Source organism: Mus caroli, unplaced genomic scaffold (assembly GCF_978045245.1).
Source record: "Mus caroli unplaced genomic scaffold, Mus_caroli_1 scaffold_3, whole genome shotgun sequence".
Classification (NCBI taxonomy): domain Eukaryota; kingdom Metazoa; phylum Chordata; class Mammalia; order Rodentia; family Muridae; genus Mus; species Mus caroli.
In genome coordinates, this window is record NW_028227258.1 from 53220080 (window position 1) to 53235955 (window position 15876).

A 15876-nucleotide genomic window follows, 5' to 3' on the forward strand; every position below is an offset into this window, starting at 1 on the left:
TTTGTGGAAAGATATTGTGTGAATTTGGTTTTATCATGGGATATTTTGGTTTTCCCATCTATGGTAATTGAGAGTTTTGCTGCATATAGTACCATGGGCTGGCCTTTGTGTTCTCTTAGGGTCTGTATAACATCTGTCCAGGATCTTCTGGCTTTCATAGTCTCTGGTGAGAAGTCTGGTGTAATTCTAATAGGCCTACCTTTATATGTTACTTGACCTTTTCCCCTTAGTGCTTTTAATATTCTATCTTCATTTAGTGCCTTTGTTGTTCTGATTACTGTGTCAGGAGGAATTTCTTTTCTGGTTCACACACACACACACACACACACACACACACACACACACACACACACATATATCACACACACACACACACACACACACACACATATATATATATATATATATATTGTATTTTGCAATATTTAAAATATAAAGTATAATTACATCATTATCCCTTCCCTCTCTTTCCTTCAATTTTTTATGCTACCTTTACTCTCTCTTATTGCTTCTTTTAAAAACTTTATATATATATATATACATATATATGTATGATACAACCTATTGAACCCATTTAGTTATATATATATATGTGTGTGTGTGTGTATATATATATATATATATATATATATATATATATACATATATGACTTCATGGCTGACCACGTGGCATTGGATGAACATTTAGGGAACTCAGTTCTGGGAGAGACAAATTCTATTTAAGTAGTCATTAGTATCCTGTAGTAATTCTTTGTCTATAGGCTAGATTCCATGAGATTTCCTCCTTCCATGTCACATGTCTATTGGTGTTGTCATTTTCATTCCTTGTTTAGGCAGCCATATTGTTGAGGTATCATGGGTGCAGTTTCACCACCACTTCCAAGAGCACTATAAGCAATTCTCTTAGCAGAATACAAGTGATATGAAGGATGGGGGAAGTTAGGTAGAGAGTGGGCAGGGAGATCAACATAGAAAAAAAAGAGGGATAAAGAACACCAAGCATGATCGAAAAAACCATAGGAATCATATTAATTTTTATTTACTACAATTATATATAGCACATATAAATGTATGTATATAGTTTAAATGAAATTTTATCACCTGGAGTCATAATATTCCCCACAAGATCCATAAGTAGCTAACAAAACTCCCAATAACAGGTATGACAAACCTCTTTTTGAGTTGCTAATCAGGGGAGACCAAGACATACCTAAAACAAAATAGACTGTTTGATTTCTGTCTCAGGGTTTCTATTACTGTGCTAAATAAAACAAAAGCAACTTTGGAGGAAAGAGTTTACTTCATGTTACAACTCTCAGGTCATACTTGATTGCTAAGGGAAGTCAGGCTAGGAACTCAAGCAGGACTCTAACCTGGAAACAAAAACTGATACAGAAGCCTTGGGAGAGCACTGCTTGCTGGCTTTCACCTCATTTATTGCTCATTGTTATTTCTTGTAGTTCCTGGGAACATCATTCCAGGGGCTGCATCATGTGCTCCACAGTGTGCTGGACTCATGCCAATCATCAGCCAATTAAATGGACCACAAGTCAATCTGTTGGATGCATTTTTCCCCCATTGAGGTTCACTCCTCTCAACTTAGCCTAGCTTGTGTCAAGTTGACATAAAATTATCCAGCACAACTGACTAATTGTAAAATTGACATGCAAACACATCACAACTAAACAATAACATTTCCTTTCCTGTTACAACTAAGATGTCATGTTAGAGCTACTATGACAACATTAAACATTCCATTTAAAAAAATCTCACAGTCATTAAAACTTCAAATACTTTAAAATATCAAAGTTTCTTTAAGATATCCAAAGTTCTAAAATATACAGTCTCCTAAAATTCTCAAATATTTCTACTGTGTTCCTGTAAAATAAAATAAAAAAAAAAACAACAAAACAAACAAAACCTTAAAGGTAACTGTCCCAATTTGAGACCCATATATCCAATGGACAAACACTAATCCCTGACACTATTAATGATACCATATTATTCTAGCAGACAGGAGCCTAGCATAACTGTCTGATGCTCCATCTCGCAGCTAACTGAAACATATGCAGATACCCATAGTCAAACTTTGGACAGAGGTCAGAGACTCTTATGGATGAGTTGGGGAAGAATTGAAGGCCATGAAGGAGATATGAACCCTACAGAAGACCAACAGAGCTGGACACTTGGGAGCCTCAGAGACTGAGTTACCAACCAAAGAGCATACATGGGCTGGACCAAGACCATCATCACACATGTAGAAGATGTGCAATTCATTCTCCATGTGGGTCCCACAACAAATGGAGTGGGGGCTGTCCCTAAAGTTGTTGCCTGTCTGTGGAATCCATTCCCCAACAGGACTTCCTTGTCTGGCCTCAGTGGGAGAGGATGCTAGTAACCCTTCAGAGACCAGATGTGCCAGGGTGAGGGATTACCCAGAGAGGGTCCACCCTCTTAGAGGAGAAGAGGAGGGTATATAGGAGAAAGAACACTGTGAGGGAAAGAGCAGGAAGGGGGCTGCAACTGGGCTGTAAAATAATAATAATAATAATAAAGACTTTTACTCTAAGAAGGAAGACTCAGGACACTGTCACAAATCAAAGCAAAACCAAAATTCAACAGACTGAAGAGTTCAGTGCTTGATATTGGGGACCCACACATGATCCTCTGGACTCCTGATGACCTGGCATACCTTTACCCTCTATAACATAAGCACCTTGTCTCCTGTGTCCAGGATGGCTCCACTCCATGTTTACTGCTGTCCTTAATGAGTATCTTACGCTGCTGGAGTCTCCTGAGTTAACAATTATTCTTTCACAAGCAGCCAGGGCTCTAGGGCTCTCTTTAGGCACATTGACCTTGTCATATGGTGACAACATTCAACTTCCTCCATGACTCCTTCAATTCTGTGTCTTCTGTTGTAACTGAGGCCTTTCAAGGACTCTTCTGCTACACAGTGTCAAGCCTCAGATGTTCCCCATGAACCCTATTCATGTCATCAAAAACAGCATCACGTGGGTGACTCCTACCTACATCATGAAGTTCAGAATGCCAGAATGAGATACAGAGAGCCTAGGCCCTCTCTGGACCACAGATTTTGTGTGCTGACCCTGTGAGGAAGTAGTTCTATATTTACAATCCTCAATGATGCTTGTCTCTTCTTTTTAAAATTATTTTACTTATTTACATTTCAGCCATTGCCACCCACCCCTAGTCCCCTTCTCCCATAGTTTCTCATCCCATTCCTCCCTACCCCTGTCTCTGACAGGGTGTTCCCCCATTAGGCATTCCCCTTCCATAGGGCCTCAAGTATTTCCAGGATTAGATGCATCTGAGCCACTGAAGCCATACCAGGCAGTCCTCAGCTATATATGTTCCAAGGGCCTCAGCCCAGCCCAGCTGCCTGGTTGGTGGCACAGTCTCTGGAAGCTCCCAGGGGTCTGAGAATTCAGGTCTTCCTATGGGGTCACCTTTGCCATCAGCTTCTCCAGTCCCTAACTTGCATCAATTGTCCTAGTAAAGCAGGGATTTTACTTCACTGGCACTGGTCTCTCATTAGTTACTGTCAATTCTTTAGCTCCAGCTGACCAGACAAACAGATTTTTTAAGTCAAGACATTAAACAGCTCTAATAAAGTCTCTCAAGGGACTCTCAGCACTTCCCTCTGAAACTCCAAAATCTAGGACTCTGTCTTCTGCATCATTTTCAATAGTTTCATCTTCCAAGCTCTCACAGAATAATCAGCTGAGCACTGACCAATCAATGGCATTTCTACCTGAAAGTTCAAATGCTACACAATCTCCCTCCAAATAATCAGCTCTGTTATAGGAATACCCCTTGACCTGGTACCTATTTTTGTCTCAGTTAGGGTTTGCTGCTGTGATAAAACACCATAATTAAAACAATTTCAGGGAGGAAATCAACTATTTATAACTCTCAGGCCACACTCTGTTGCTGAGGGAAATCAGGGCAGGAACACAAGCAGGGCAAGAACTTGGAGTCCATGGTGGAGTACTGCTTACTGGTTTGCTCATATAGCTTGCTTTCTTTTAGCATCAGGCATGCCTTCCCAGGAGTGGTACCACTCACAGGGATCTACACCTTTATCAATCACCAATCAAGAAAATGCAGCACAGGCTTTCCTGCTAACCAATTTTGCACACACATTATATTTTTTCAGTTAGGATTTCCTTTTCCCAAATTACTCTAGCTTGTGGCAAGTTGACATAGCACTATCTTGTATAATGGCCTCCAAGAAGTTCAAGTTAAGATCTATTGTTGAAACATGATGCCCTACAGACACAGGACTTCTAGATTTGACTTGAAAGCTTCCCATTTGAAGACTAGCTTTCATAATATCAGAAGATGGTATGCAGTCTGCCAAGGAAGGAACACAATCAATAGTCCTATGAAGCATATGCATATGAAACAAAACAATAACCTTCATGATATGGTATCCCTAAAGATTCAATAGTGATACTTATATCTTGGTGTTAATTAGCCACTATCTAATTTGCCACACCACCTCCAGTAGGATCTGTGTGACAAGTTTCACAAACTGAGGTGACTGAACTCAAAACGGGGAGGCCTCCTAGAACTGGTTGTGGAACTCTTCACCAGAGAAAAAATATTAAGCCGTAGTTCTCATGTTTTGTTTTCTCTTATTCCTTTTCTTATTTACATGTTCCTGGTAGCCTAGGCCAAGATCTTAAGCAAAAATAATGGGTAAGAACCCATCTCTAGAGATGGGGCCACTAACATGACCTTATCCCCAGGGAAACCAACACTTTACTTTCTAAATCATTTACAAAACTATTATGATAAAAACTTTCCCAACAATAAAATTTCATATGGCTACACATGTGTCATCAGAGGTGGATTTTGGTATATAGTAAAGAAAGCCTTAATTAGAAAGAATATAAATAGTTTAAATTTATATTGAAGATTATAAAAAATTTAGGCACTAGATGTTAAATAATAATTGACCATGGGGCTGGAAAGTTACTTCATGGTTAAGAGCACTGATCGTTAAAGATTTATTAACCTGCTCCTGGAAATATGCCACTAGCCTTGGATGACAGCCCCCACTGAATATATACTTTTAGAATTGTTATAATTTGATGATTTATAATGCTACCTGTTTTGTTTGTGATTCACTGAATACATAGTTTCAGAGTTGTAATGCTTGGATGATTTTTGTGCTTTACTGTGCCAAATAATTTTTGTTGGTATCTGTGATTGTTTCATTAGATATAGTTTCTAAGAGATGTAATGTTTTATTTTTTAATGTATAAAATCCCCTGCTTGAGAGCTGCAGAATACACTCAGATTCAAACTGCCTCCGTGTTTGTTTCTGTTTGTCACCGATGAATCCTATTCCATCTAGCTTCAAGGACCCTTATTCCAGGGACCCCCATACCCGACCTGGGTGGTCCATGGCACTAATTAGACTTAAGGTCTGTTCAATTCAAGGAAAACCATGCTTGGTCCTTGAAATCTAGTCTATTACCATGGGCTAGTGAAGTCATGTATGTTAGAGGAGAATCTACTACTTCCATTTTAACAAACCAATATGACTCCTATTGTACTCTAAATACTTATCCTTATGTTCACAGATAAGTGTAGGTCTCAATCCTCATCAAAGAAACTTCTCTTTAAGGCAAACAGAGACCATTACAGAAAGCTACAACTGGTCAAAATGGAAGAATATCTAACCATAGGGTTGGTCCATCTTCAATGGCTAAATCTCCCACACCGGATGTCTTAGTGTTTTATACTGCTGTGAACAGATACTATGACCAAGGCAACTCTTACAAGGACACATTTAACTAGGGCTGGCTTATAGGTTCAGATATTCAGTCCTTTATCATCAATATGGGGGCATGGTAGCATCCAAACAGGCTTGGTACAGGAGGAGCTGAGAGTTCTACATCTTCACCTGGAGACTGCTAAGAAAACACTGACTTCCAAGTAGCTAGGATGAGGGTCAAGCTCATGATCACAGTGACAGACCTATTCCAACAAGGCCACACCTCCTAATTGTGCTATTTTCTGGGGTAAGCATACACAAACCATCACACCTAAGGTTCAGAAAACATCAATCAAGTGGGGAACATGGATCTTGTAGCCAGGTAGGACTTCCAGTAGAGGAATAAGGACAGCAACAACCCACAAAACCTTTGACCTAAATGTGTCCTGTCTACAAGATATGCAGGGACAAAGACAGAACAGAGATAGAGGGAATGACCAATCAAGGACTGGGCCATCCCATGGGCAAGAACCAATCTCTGACACTATTAATGATACTCTGTTATGCTTGCAGACATGATTCTAACATAGCTGTCCTCTGAGAGGCTCCACTGAAATAGATGCAGAGATCCATACCCAAATATTTGATGGAGCATGGTAAGTCTTGTGGAAGAGTCGGGGGAAGGATTGAAGGACCCAAAGAGGATAGGGACTCCACAGGAAGATCAACAGAGTCAAATAATCTGGACTCTTTGGACATCCAAGAGACTCAACTGCCAACCAAAGTGTGAGCATGGACTGGGCCTATGCCCCTGGCACATGTGTAGCAGATGTGCAACTTGGTCTTCATGCAGGTCCCCCAACACTTAGAGCAGGGGCTGTCCCTGTATATGTTGCCTAATCATATAGTCACTGATGTGGTGTGTGTGTGTGTGTGTGTGTGTGTGAGAGAGAGAGAGAGAGAGAGAGAGAGAGAGAGAGAGAGAGAGAGAGAGAGAGAGTGAGAGAGAAAGAGACAGAGACAGAGAGACAGAGAGACAGAGACAGAGATAAAGACAGAGACACAGAGAGAGACAGAGAGAGACAGAGAGACAGAAAGAGAAAGATAACTAGGGGGAATGACTCCTCATTCTCAGATAAGGAGAGGGGAGGATGTGGGGAAGGAGTTGTGAAGGGAGACTGGGAAAATAGGGAGGGTTGATATTGGGATGTAAAGTAAATAAATAAATAAATAAATAAATAAACAAATAAATAAACAAACATGCCAGGAGAATGAATGGAAATATGCAGCTGCTGGGGGTGGGAGGCTGGGTGAACCTCTAGAAAAGTCCCAGAGACTTAGGATGTGAGAGGCTCCTAGGCCTCAATGGGGATGACCTTAGCCAAATGCCCAACAGCAAAGAGATCACCTCTAGTAGATAGACAGGGCTTCCAGTGGAGGGATGGAGTCACCAAACTACCTTAAAAAATTTTGACCTGGGATTATTTCTTTCTGAAGGAAATTCAAGGACAAAAATGGAGCAGAGATTGAAGGAAAGGTCATCCAGTGAGCTGCCCAATTTGGGATTCTTACTATTACTATTACGTGGTACTATTACTGATGCCATGTTGTGCTTGCAGACAAGAGCCTGACTCTTCTTGCTTGGGTTTCCTGTCATCACAGCATGACTGTCATCTGAGAGACTGTACTAGCAACTGACTGAGACAGATATAGATACTTACCATTGGACTGAGGTCAGGGACTTCCCTATGGAATAGTTATGGGAAAGATTGATGGAGTTGAAGGGGATGGCAACTCCATAGGAAGACCAAAAGTATCGACTAACTAGGACCCCTGGGAGCTCTCAGAGACTAATCCACTGACCAAAGTGTATACATGGGCTGGTCCATGGGCCCCTGAACTTATGTAGCAGAGGACTCAGTGGAGGATGTGCCAAATCATGTATAGACTTGATGCCCCAAGGAAGAGGGATGTGGGGGATGAAATGGGAGTGGGGAGGTGAGGGGGTAGTGGGTGGGTGGGTAGAGGAGCACCCTTTTAGAGGCAAGGTGAGAAGGTATGAGGTGAAGAACTCTTAGACAGGGAACCAGGAAGTGTGGCAACATTTGGAATATAAATAAATAAAACAATTAAAAAAAACATGAACAAGGGGATTGAAAAATTGTAAAAATCAGAGAACCAGGATTAAAAGTAGTTTTAATTTGTGTCTTTCTGCTGGCTGAGGATGCTCAACATTTAAAAAATATTTGTTGTCCATCTGTTTTTCTTTGGAGAACTATCTGTTAAGGTCATTGACCTATTCACCAATAATCAGTTTTGAAGGGTATTTTTTGTTTTGTTTTGTTTTTTGTTTTGTTTTTGGTGCTTAGTTTGTGCAACTCTTTTTTTTAAGTGTCTTTTTCTAAATTGGGTATTTATTTCATTTACATTTCCAATGCTATCCCAAAAGTCCCCCACACCCTCCCACACCCACTCCCCTACCCACCCACTCCCACTTCTTGGCCCTGGCATTCCCCTGTACTGAGGCATATAAAGTTTGTACGACCAATGGGCCTCTCTTTCCATTGATGGCTGACTAGGCCATCTTCTGATACATATGCAGCTAGAGACATGAGCTGTGGGGGTGGGGTGGGGTACTGGTTAGTCCATATTGTTGTTCCGCCTATAGGGTTGCAGATCCCCCAGCTCCTTCGGTACTTTCTCTAGCTCCTCCATTGGGGGCCCTGTGGTCACTCCAATAGCTGACTGTGAGCATCCACTCCTGTGTTTGCTAGGCCCCGGCATAGTCTCACAAGAGACAGCTATATCAGGGCCCTTTCAGCAAAATCTTGCTAGTGTATGCAATGGTGTCAGCGTTTGGAGGATGATTATGGGATGGATCCCTGGGTACGGCAGTCTCTAGATGGTCCATCTTTTCGTCTCAGCTCCAAACTTTATCTCTGTAATTCCTTCCATGGGTGTTTTGTTCCCAATTCCAAGAAGGGGAAAAGTGTCCACATTTTGGTCTCCATTCTTCTTGAGTTTCATGTGTTTCGCAAATTGTATCTTTATTTCTAAATATCAAACTCCTTTGAGATACAGCTGGCAAAGGTATTCTCTTCTGTATTCTGTCTATTTTCTGAGAGGCTGTGTAGATTAATTTTTTTTAATCCCATTTTTTAAAATCACGGGGGTATTTCCTGTTCTACTGGGATTCTTTTCCAAAAGGAGTTGGTTATACCAATATGTTGAAGTGTTTTCCATAATAGTTTTAGCATTCTGGGTTTTATTTATTTATTTATTTATTTATTTATTTATTTATTTATTTATTTATTTATTTATTGGTTTTTCAAGACAGGGTTTCTCTGTATAGCCCTGTCTGTCCTGGAACTCACTTAGTAGACCAGGCTGGCCTCGAACTCAGAAATCCGCCTGTTTCTGCCTTCCAAGTGTTGGGACTAAAGGCATGCATCACTATCTCCCAGCTCTAGGCTTTAAATTAAGGTCTTTGGTGCACTTTGAATTTATGTTTGTGAAGGGTAAAAGAAAATACAGATTTAATTTAATTCTTCTGTTAGTAGCTATCTAATTTTTGCCAGTTTTAATTCAATACATTTTAGTTTTTCTTTTATTTATTTATTTTAAATTTTTATTAGATATTTTCTTCATTTACATTTCAAAAGCTATCCCAAAAGTCCCCTATACCCTCACCCTGCCCTGCTCCCCTACCCACTCACTCCCACTTCTTGGCCCTGGCATTCCCCTGTACTGGGGCATATAAAGTTTGCTAGACCAAGGGGCCTCTCTTCCCAATGATGGCCAACTAGACCATCTTCTGCTACATATGCAGCTAGAGACAGGAGCTCTGGGGGTACTGGTTAGTTTATATTGTTGTTCTATCTATAGGGTTGCAGACTCCTTCAGCTTTTGGGTACTTTCTCTAGCTCCTACACTGTGGGCCCTGTGTTCCATCCTATAGATGACTGTGAGCATCCACTTCTGTGTTTGCCAGGCACTGGCAAAGTCTCACAGGGGACAGCTATATCAGGGTCCTTTCAGCAAAATTTTGCTGGTGTATGCAGTAGTGTCTGCGTTTGGTGGCTGATTATGGGATGGACCCCCAGGTGGGGTAGTCTCTGGATGATCCATCCTTTCGTTTTAGGTCCAAACTTTGTCTCTGCAACTCCTTCCATGGATATTTTATTCCTTATTCTAGGGAGAAATGAAGTATCCATGCGTTGGTCTTCCTTCTTGATTTTCTTGTGTTTGGAAGCTGTGAAATTTATAGAGGAGAAAGTGTGGAAAACCCTTGAGGATATGGGCACAGGGGAAAAATTCCTAAACAGAACAGCAATGGCCTGTGCTGTAAGATCAAGAATTGACAAATGGGACCTCATAAAATTGCAGAGCTTCTGTAGGTCAAAAGATATTGTCAATGAGACAAAAAGGCCACTAACAGATTGGGAAATAATTTTTACCAATCCTAAATCTGACAGGGGACTAATATCCAATATATACAAAGAGCTCATGAAGCTGAACTCTAGAAACTCAAATAACCCATTAAAAATGAGGTACAGAACTAAACAAAGAATTTTCAACTGAGGAATACTGAAGAGCTGAGAAGCACTTGAAAAAATGTTCAACATCCTTAATCATCAGGGAAATGCAAATCAAAACAACCCTGAGATTCCACCTCACACCAGTCAGAATGGCTAGGATAAAAAATTCATGTGACAGCAGATGCTGGGGAGAATGTGGAGAAAGAGGAACACTCCTCCATCGCTAGTGGGATTGCAAGATGGTACAACCACTCTTGAATTCAGTCCGGTGGTTCCTCAGAAAACTGGACATAGTACTACCAGTAGATCCACCAATACCTCTCTTGGGCATATACCCAGAATGTTCCAACTGGTAAAAAGGACACATGCTCTACTATGTTCATAGCAGACCTATTTATAATAGCCAGAAGGTGGAAAGAACCCAGATGTCCCTCAACAGGAATGGATACAGAAAATACAGTACATTTACACAATGGAGCACTACTCAGCTTTTAAGAACAATGAATTTATGAAATTCTTGGGCAAATGGATGGATCTGGAGGATATCATCCTGAGTGAGGTAACCCAATCACAAAAGAAGTCCCTTGATGTGTCCTCACTGATAAGTGGATATTAGCCCAGAGACCTAGAATACCCAAGATAGTTTTTCTTTTAAACAAGATACTGTAGCTGTCTTCAGGCTCACCAGAAGAGGGCATTAGATCCCATTATAGATGGTTGTGAGCCACCATGTGGCTGCTGGGAATTAAACTCAGGACTTCTGGAAGAGCAGTCAGTACTCTTAACTGCTGAGACATCTCTCCAGCTGCATTTTTGTTTTTCTAGTTCATGTTTTGATACACCTTTGTCCAAAAGTAGGTATTCAATCCTACACAAATTTATCTCTGTGTCCTCTACTATGCTATATTGGTTTACAAGTATGGTTTGGTTCCAGTACCATGCTGTCTTTGTCAGTATGGTTTAGTAGTATAGTTTGTGGTCAAATGGTGGGGACACATACACAGAAACAGACCCATGGGTATTTTGTAGTTGCTGCTTCAATTGAGAAGCACTGTTCTATGGCCAGGAAATATCACCCAAATTACTGTAAAGTTCACCAGAACTCAGATTGGTGTGTCAGACCTTCTTTAGCTTCCAGAAACCAGCTTACAATAGGCTGGGAGTGGAAGCCCCTGCAACTTCACTGAGGAACAGTTGACTATCTGAACCTAAGAGAGAACACTCAGTCTCACTTCCTCACTCTTCTCGCTTGGGTTTCCTGTCGTCACAGCATGATTGTATTTTTTCTCTCTTCACTTCTCCTTTTACACAAATAGACATAGACTTCTGGGTTACAGGCTGTGCTGGCCACCTAAAAGATAATCAGTTTATTCTACCTGAAGTACTGAGGGACACTGCCTTCAAAAGGTAAGACTTATGACTTTTAACAGCTCTAAATCAGCTAATAAGGCACACAGCATTTTGAGAGTCTCCACACATCCCTTTAGTAACTTTAAAATGTGTTGTGTTTACAAATATTTAGATCAGCACTTCCCTCAGGCAACTGGGCTAGAAATACTTTGATTTAATTGGTGTTTTATTTTCTGATATCTCTTTGGGCCTAAGTATTCATAAGCTTATATTATTATGCCATTTGGATTGCTTACTGTATATGGTGGTTTCTAATGCTTGAAGTTTTCGAGGTGAGATGAGATGAAATTGGGGAGATCTTCTATGTTGTTTTTTCTTTAGAAAACTTGAAGTTTCATTTTAGAGCGGGGAGGAAAATCATAACCAGAGTGATTTAGAACAGTAGCCAGAAGACATGTTGTCTTTGTTTGAAAACATTTTAAAAGGAAGGTTAGTGCTGAGAACGTCGTTTTGATATAAGATAGGTACAAAAACTGCAACATAGTTAGGTATTCTGCAATGTACTTCATGTATTTTATTCCTATGCCTTAGTTTGGGGGAAGGTAAACATTGTGATCTGAAGGGCTTCTTTCTTCACTTTAAATGGTCTGTGATACACAAAGCTTGAACATTGACAAATTTCATATAAAATGTGCAGCAGAGAGGAAACCCACATAACTTGATACAGTAATAGTTTCCACCTTGCAAACCATTCTAGGGTGTAAGTATGTAGCAAAATGATAGTCAAGCTTTGGTCATTACAAAATGTCTGTATCAGGTCTTTCTTGGTCCAAGAACTGTGAAGAGCTCATTTGATTATAATCTGAAAGGGAGAAAGTAAAGTATCCATGTCCACATTTCCTCACCTAAAATTCAAGGGAGATGATTGGGAGATAGTTGCAGCTTATCAGAGCCACCCTCAGAGGCTACTAAACCTTATGTTTATAAATAGTGACCTAAGTGAACTAAGTTAAAAACCATGGGTTAGGCACCCGTTGATGTCTGACAGTATACTGTTGATACAGAGGAGAAATGAAGGAGAATGGAGAATTTGCCCAGTAATAGTTTTTTCCTTGAGGAGCTTTTCTGGGTAATCATATATATTAGAAGATTGAGCCAGAGAAGAATTTTATCTGCTGTGTGAGCAATGTTTTGCTTTCTCAATCTCGATCCAAATCTTCACTGCTTTGAAACTGGTTGATTAAGAGCAGATGCTGAACTGAAATGTGGTTTCCTGTGTGGGCCAGTTAAGGTTATTTTGCTTTTAGATATGATGTTTGCTTATCTTTATGCTCACAGGAAGTGATTCACAGCCTAGGCCAACACAACTACCTCACTATCACTCAAAGGATTTCAGTTTTGTTTGTTAGCAAGAGGCAAAGATATAAAGGAAAACCTCTGTTTGATATCTTCTATGTCCTTTGACCACCTAGAAGCCTCAAACTAGCGCTTAGCTTCCTCATTCCCCACTACCCTGCAATGTCCCAACAGTCAGTCACTGTGCTCAGGTTCTAGAAACACAAAGTTAATGGATGTGGTTGTCAATCACAAAGAGATTACCATGGAGGGCAGATATTAGGATACACATAACACAAAATAATATGCTCTTTTCTATAAAGTAGGGAGAGTGTACACAATATACAGGAGTTCAGGAGTTTTCCGAAGATTCCCTCAGAGAGAAGACTGTTATGAATTTATTATAGAGACTGGAAACATTAACATTTCTGGTTACAAGGCACTACATATGTACTCAAAGAAGTATTACTCCCCCACTTCCTGCCACAGGCATGGTAGAAATGAAATTAAGCAAGAGAGACTAGTCACATGGTCACAGGAAGCACCAAGCCCTTTTTCCTACTAGGCAACTGAAAGTATATGGCAAGTTTACTCAACAGACAAGTGCTGGGTGTATCAAAGGGCAGAGTCGAAGACTTAGATACAATAATTTTTGTTGAATGTGGCTTTGAGTTAGGGCACAGACTCCTTCTAACCTGGATATTTCACATGATTAGAAGGAAAGATAAAGCTTTTTGTGAAGTTATAGCCATTCCCCTCCTTCCAGTTTCTATCCAATGACTAGTATATTGATTTTGTTATAGTGGTTTGACTTTTGCTCATAATCAGCCCACAGCACTTTATACACCAACAAGCATCCACTGTGTGTAGGTTGCTCTGTAGACCAGGCATCTGCCCTTAGGACATTGCTCTTTATACTAGGAACTTGCCCTCAGGATGGTTTCAGGACTAGCTACCACTTTAGGTGTATGCATTGAGTCAAACCAGACACCTGTATAAATCTGGCCTCCAGGGTTGCTGCTCTTGGACAAAAGGAAGGTTTAGGAGAAAGGTTTTGATAAAGAGGAAAATATGTATTTCTAAAGGCAATAGGTAAGAACTTACAACATAATCCATTCATCTCTATGTTGGGGTATAGATGCAAATCTTCTCTACTGATTGTTCATTCTCAGCAAGTAGAATAATGCCATTTACTACAAAGTTCTTTACCATTTTAGGGTAATAAAAATGATATGATGTCTACTGGATGGACTGCATGAGAGTTTCAGATAACAGCTCCTAGTTTAAACAATAGCCTTATTATTAAGATCTTTATCCCATGTAAGCTACTAATGACATCTAGCTGAGCTCCCAAATGTGAGAAAATGAGTCCTCACCATCATTCAAGTTTATCTTTCTTCACCTTTCTTTTCTTTTCCTTTTATCTTCCTTATTTTTCTTTTCATGAGCATTTTCTTATGAATGGCAAACAAAATTTTTAAAGCAGTATTTCCAAGAAACACAATGAGGAAAAAGGTGATTAAAGCCTTTCTAGCCCATGGTACATTTCACTCTTGAGAACCTCTCAGAAGCTCGGGGCCACTTTCAGAAATGGTTTGGTCTGACAGTTGACATTCACTGAACCTCTGGCAGTGAACCATTCAGGAAATTCTACCACATTTACTCCTTAGAACAATATGAGGGCAATATTACTAGCCCAGTTTAAAGTTGAGTAAACTGAAAGTTTGACAGCTTAAGGAAGTTGTTCAATGCTGTATGTTAAGGGGCAAAGCTGGAACTTAAACTAAACCTGATTCTAAAGCTTTTGTTTATCAAATCATGATCTGTACTTGTTGAACTCAATGAGTCATCTTCATTAGGAGACATTGCTCACATATGGTTTTTCCACACCTGGAAGCAACTTCAGGTCAGTGATTACTTGCAATCTGACTTCATTTGATCCAACCTGCAAAGCAGCAAGTCCACCAAAACTCTATGCTTCGCTGAAGTTGACATTAGGCTGACATGCAGTCACAAGTCTTAATGTACCTGTGGAGCATATCAAGAAGAGACATGCTTTCCCACAAAGGTACACCTGTTGAATTGATATGTGATGGACTGCCCATAATATCAGAATAAATAGACCCCAGTATAATGACTCAATATTATGAATAAGAATTATTTTAGTATAAAATTAGATAGTTTTCTAAGTATACTTTTCTTTTATAGACCTACAATGAAAATTAGTTCACAATAAGTTATTTAAAGGTGCACAGAAAATACCTTTTCTACAGTCCACACTAGAGTATCTATTGTTGTTCTTCTTGTGATTGAGCATTCATGTTGGTGAGACCTGATGAATGTAGTTCCTAACACTCCTGGGATGCACAACGAACTCCCTGCTCTTTTTGGATCTTACAATCTTTCTTTCCTCTTCTACACAATGATCCATGTATCTTAAGTATGGGAGTTGTTTCATAGATGTACCCATTGGGGTTGGATTTCAGAACTCCTCATTTTAATTGGATGTGGTTTTCTGTAATGGTTTTATCTATTGAAAACCAAAGTTTCTTTGATGTGAGGTAAGGACTACACTGATCTGTAGGCATAAGGATACATATTTAGAATGTAGTTAGGATTATTTTTATTTAGTGAAGTGGCAGTTGTTGATTTAGTCTATGATCCACATCCCTGGGTCACTGGCTAGGTTTCTTGTATTTTCCTCTTGTTGAGTGGGTTGTAAGTACAATGAGATACCTGCTGGTTACCCATAAGTTATTTTTGTTATTACTGCATGCTTAGGATTATCACACAATTCTGGTAATTGTTAGGGTTCATAAGCATCATATCTGTGTATGGCTGTTGGTTGCTTCCCTCCTTCGGATGCATACATGGCACCTAAATTGATGTAATTTACTTTCAAAA

General features: G+C 39.9%; 1 protein-coding gene across 1 annotated transcript in view; it reads left to right on the forward strand.

The window, feature by feature from the left end:
* Nucleotides 1–11611: 11611 nt before the first annotated feature.
* Nucleotides 11612–15876, forward strand: part of Cd53 (CD53 molecule) — a 31872-nt gene continuing 27607 nt past the window's right edge. The window contains exon 1 of the mRNA XM_021158797.2: nucleotides 11612–11694. The gene's annotated coding sequence lies outside the window, so the exon portion shown is untranslated. The remainder of the gene's footprint in view (nucleotides 11695–15876) is intronic.